The sequence below is a fragment of the Podarcis filfolensis genome, assembly GCF_964270895.1.
Source record: "Podarcis filfolensis genome assembly, chromosome: 13".
Taxonomy (NCBI): domain Eukaryota; kingdom Metazoa; phylum Chordata; class Lepidosauria; order Squamata; family Lacertidae; genus Podarcis; species Podarcis filfolensis.
Genome location: NC_139615.1, coordinates 23,542,982 through 23,547,854, shown reverse-complemented (window position 1 = coordinate 23,547,854; position 4,873 = coordinate 23,542,982).

The following is a 4,873-nucleotide window of genomic DNA, read 5'->3' as shown; positions in this document are numbered from 1 at the left end:
GCACAAACTTCTTGGTGATAGCTCTTCATACAAACTTATACTTTAGCCAACCTGATGCCTTCCATCTGTTTTAGACTTCAACTCTCATCAGTTTCAGTCTGTGTGGACAATGGTAAATGATGATGGGAGTTTAGGTTTAGGTTAGGATTGGCATCTGCTAAATTAAATGCATATAAACATTTTGGTATATATACATGTTTCTCTCCAATTGCCCCCAAATTCCTCCATTAAAAGACCAGAGACATTTTGAAAAACGTGAATGCTTCCTTCCAGGTAAGACAAGTCTACCAAGAGACTATTTGCCAGTGAACAAATAAATATTTTTTCATGAGAGGTTGAGTGCCACTCTTAGAACAAATTTCTGACATCTCTTTAATGCCTCTGGGATACTGACCTGGAATCTACTACATGTTGTTACGAGGGCAGAAGGTAATCCACTTATGTATAGCAGTATAACAAGGTTGCACATACTCAGTGGGAGATTTGAGGCAAGACGTGGCCACTATTGTGGGCAGCAAATTCATTATCTCAGAGTAATTTGGGTTATGCCTGTTGTCTCCTTTCTCTAAGGCCCTGAATCTTATGATGTTCCCCATAAGTTTTAAAATGAGTTAGGAATGTCTGCAGCACTGTAAGTTCTTGTTAGTTGATGTTTTTGTTTTAGCTGCAAGTTTTAGTTCCTAAGTGTCAATACATTTGAAAGAACTGCTGTAGAGATAAGCCAGAACAAATACCAAGCTTCAGAAAAGGTTGTCTGCTGACACAATCTGAAACATAGAAGTTCAGTATGACAGTGCTCTGTTTTATTTATTTTAGGACACTTGTGTAAATTATATCATTCATGTAAGAGCCTTATTTATGTATTGCTGTTTGATGTTTGTTTTATATCACTTTCATCTGTATAAGTTCTTCGCTTTTGTTGTTGTTTAGTCGTTTAGTCGTGTCCGACTCTTCGTGACCCCATGGACCAGAGCACGCCAGGCACTTCTGTCCTCCACTGCCTCCCGCAGTTTGATCAAACTCATGCTGGTAGCTTCAAGAACACCATCCAACCATCTCATCCTCTGTCGTCCCCTTCTCCTTGTGCCCTCCATCTTTCCCAACATCAGGGTCTTTTCCAGGGAGTCTTCTCTTCTCATGAGGTGGCCAAAGTATTGGAGCCTCAGCTTCACGATCTGTCCTTCCAGTGAGCACTCAGGGCTGATTTCCTTCAAAATGGATACGTTTGATCTTCTTGCAGTCCATGGGACTCTCAAGAGTCTCCTCCAGCACCATAATTCAAAAGCATCAATTCTTCGGCGATCAGCCTTCTTGATGGTCCAGCTCTCACTTCCATACATCACTACTGGGAAAACCATAGCTTTAACTATACAGACCTTTGTTGGCAAGGTGATGTCTCTACTTTTTAAGATGCTGTCTAGGTTTGTCATTGATTTTCTCCCAAGAAGCAGGCGTCTTTTAATTTCGTGACTGCTGTCACCATCTGCAGTGATCATGGAGCCCAAGAAAGTAAAATCTCTTACTGCCTCCATTTCTTCCCCTTCTATTTGCCAGGAGGTGATGGGACCAGTGGCCATGATCTTCGTTTTTTTGATGTTGAGCTTCAGACCATATTTTGCGCTCTCCTCTTTCACCCTCATTAAAAGGTTCTTTAATTCCTCCTCACTTTCTGCCATCAAGGTTGTGTCATCTGCATATCTGAGGTTGTTGATATTTCTTCCGGCAATCTTAATTCCGGCTTCGGATTCATCCAGCCCAGCCTTTCGCATGATGAATTCTGCATATAAGTTAAATAAGCAGGGAGACATTATACAGCCTTGCCGTACTCCTTTCCCAATTTTGAACCAATCAGTTGTTCCATATCCAGTTCTAACTGTAGCTTCTTGTCCCACATAGAGATTTCTCAGGAGACAGATGAGGTGATCAGGCACTCCCATTTCTTTAAGAACTTGCCATAGTTTGCTGTGGTCGACACAGTCAAAGGCTTTTGCATAGTCAATGAAGCAGAAGTAGATGTCTTTCTGGAACTCTCTAGCTTTCTCCATAATCCAGCACATGTTTGCAATTTGGTCTCTGGTTCCTCTGCCTCTTCTAAATCCAGCTTGCACTTCTGGGAGTTCTCGGTCCACATACTGCTTGAGCCTTCCTTGTAGAATTTTAAGCATAACCTTGCTAGCGTGTTCTTCGCTAAAAATCCCTTATTAAAATACATTAAGAATGTCTGGGGGGAAATACTGAAAGAAGTACAGGCTATGATCTTCCCAGAAACCCTAAAATAACTCTTTTTGAAAGTTCATTCCGAAGTCAGTAATACTGATTTACAGCAGGTTGCTACACTGCTAACAGCAAAATGGTATATTGCACAAAAAATGGAAAAATACCCCCCCACACACTTATTTAAAAAACAAGACTCAAAGTAGTTTACAAAAAAATAAACAAATAAAATCAAGAAAAAGGTACAACTCATTGGCTAAGGAAAACCTGGCAAATTTATCTTAACGATAAAACTTACATAATTACATAAAACAATACATAATTATCAAGAAAACAAATTTATTGAGCAATGGGTTTTATTTTTACATTTCTGGAATGACAATGTAAATAATGATATTTTCCCTTTCAATCTATTTTTTTTGTTTTGTTACGTTGCCCCTTTTCTCATTCACGCATCATTTTTCTTTATCTTATTTCCCTCCCTTTTTACTTCATTTATTTTCTTTTCTTCCTGACAAGAAAGGTTGTTTCATGTACAATGTCTTGGCCACAAAGTGCAATGTTATAAGATCAATAAAAGTGTTGTTATTTATTATTATTATTATTACTATTATTATTATTATTAGTCATACAATATATATATTTAAAATAAGTTACACAAGCACTTAACTTCAGTTTTGGTGTTCTTAGAATGAAAGTCACTAAGTCAGTGGAGTCTGGTCTTTTGTTATATATGGTACACACACACACACACACACACACACACTCCTGAGCAAAGGATGGAAGGGCCATAACATTAACTGCCCAACACATCTTTCTCCTCCTTCAGGGTTCTAGGGTTCTAAAGAGTCCTTCCCTCCCCATGCCATAATTTTGGTTTCAGTAATCATGTATTTGTGTGTTCCTAGCCCCACATATCTACACCTAGGATGACGTGGCATCAAGCTGCAGGGGATGAGGAGCAAACGCTTGAGACATGTAAAAAAGGGTGTGTTATGTACTGAGTTGAATAGGATCCAAACTGCAGCAGTCTGATTGGTCCTAGAACAATACAGCAGTATGATTGGTTGGCAGGAACCACCCAATCATGCTCCAGATAGAAGTGAATCCACAACCTGATTGGCTTACAGTAGAATTCCGGAATTAGCCAATCATGTGCAGCCCATTGTGTAAATAATGTATATAAAGCTGATACTTTGAGGGGACATTCATTAATTCCTCCTCACCACTATGAGCTGAATAAAGAGCATGAAATCACTTTGCGACTCTGAGTATATTTCATTGGCGACGAAGGTGGGATCCCGCTGAGCTGACTGCCACACACAGCACCGCAGCACTGCCACCTGCCGCACCGCTGCCTCGCACCGTGTATCCAGGCTTCAGCTCCGGGACACAAGGAACTCAGAATGGCAACCGACAGCAGCTTCTCGCCGTTCAACCCAGCATCTGGAGACTGGGAAGCGTACGCCTCCCATTTCACCTTCCTCCTAGAAGCCAAAGGGGTCACCGATGAAGAAGACGCCAAGAAGAGGGCAATATTCTTCAGCGTCTGCGGAGAGGAGATGTTTGAAATTGCCTGGGCTCTCCTTGCACCTGAAGACGTCGCTACTGTTCCATACAAAACAATAATGGAACAGCTGAAGGGGCACTTTTCGCCACAGCCCTCAGTGGTGGCTCGTCGAAATGCCTTCTACGCAAAGCGGCAAGCCCCTGGGGAAACCATAACTGGGTTTGTGACTTCTCTCTGCCAAGCTGCTCGGTTCTGCAACTTCTCAGAACTGGAGAACATGCTTCGTGACCGCCTCGTCGGTGGCCTGAAGGATGAGAAGCTGCAACGACGCCTCTATGCTAAGAAGAACCTAACATTCCAGGTCTCTCTGGAGGAGGCCCTGGCAACGGAAGCTGCCGAGAGGTCGATGCAAGAGGCACGGCCGAGCCTGCCATCCCAACCGAGGGTCCACCACGAAGACCTCACCGACGACTCAGGATCCAACAGGGAGGAGGTGCACCGAGTACAGCAGCGCACTCAAGCAGCCCACATACCACAGCTGCCTCGACGAGAAGGACGGAACTGCGCAAGCTGTGGAGAAAGTCACGAGAGGAGGACCTGCCATTTCCGCAACGCAGAGTGCAGGCAGTGCAGAAAATTGGGACACATCGCCCGGGTGTGTCAGGCTCGGCCCACCCGACGCCAGGCATCAGATGACCAATCCAAGAGCCCCAGGTCCCGGGGCCCAACACACCAAGGCAACTCGACGGAGCTCACGGACTTCCAGGTATACCAGTTGCCCCACCCCAACGTAGAGAAAATTTATGTAGAGGTACAGATAGAGGGGGCCCCATGCCGCATGGAGCTTGACACGGGTTCAACTCTATCCATAATCTCGGCAAGGACCTTAAGGAAACTGTGTCCTACTGGGGGTCCCAAACTCAGGCCGGCCCCATTCACCCTCCGGGACTTCCAGAAACGTAAGGTCCCCACAATGGGGGTGGGGACCTTCAGGGTGCAATACCGAGGGCGGCAACTGGACTTGCTTGTGGTCAAGGGCCCCTACATTAGCTTACTGGGATTGGCATGGTTTGGACCACTGGGGCTAGCTGTCACCGGGGTGAACCACACCAGCTTACAAGTGGACGTGGATGCCATATGCAAGGAATT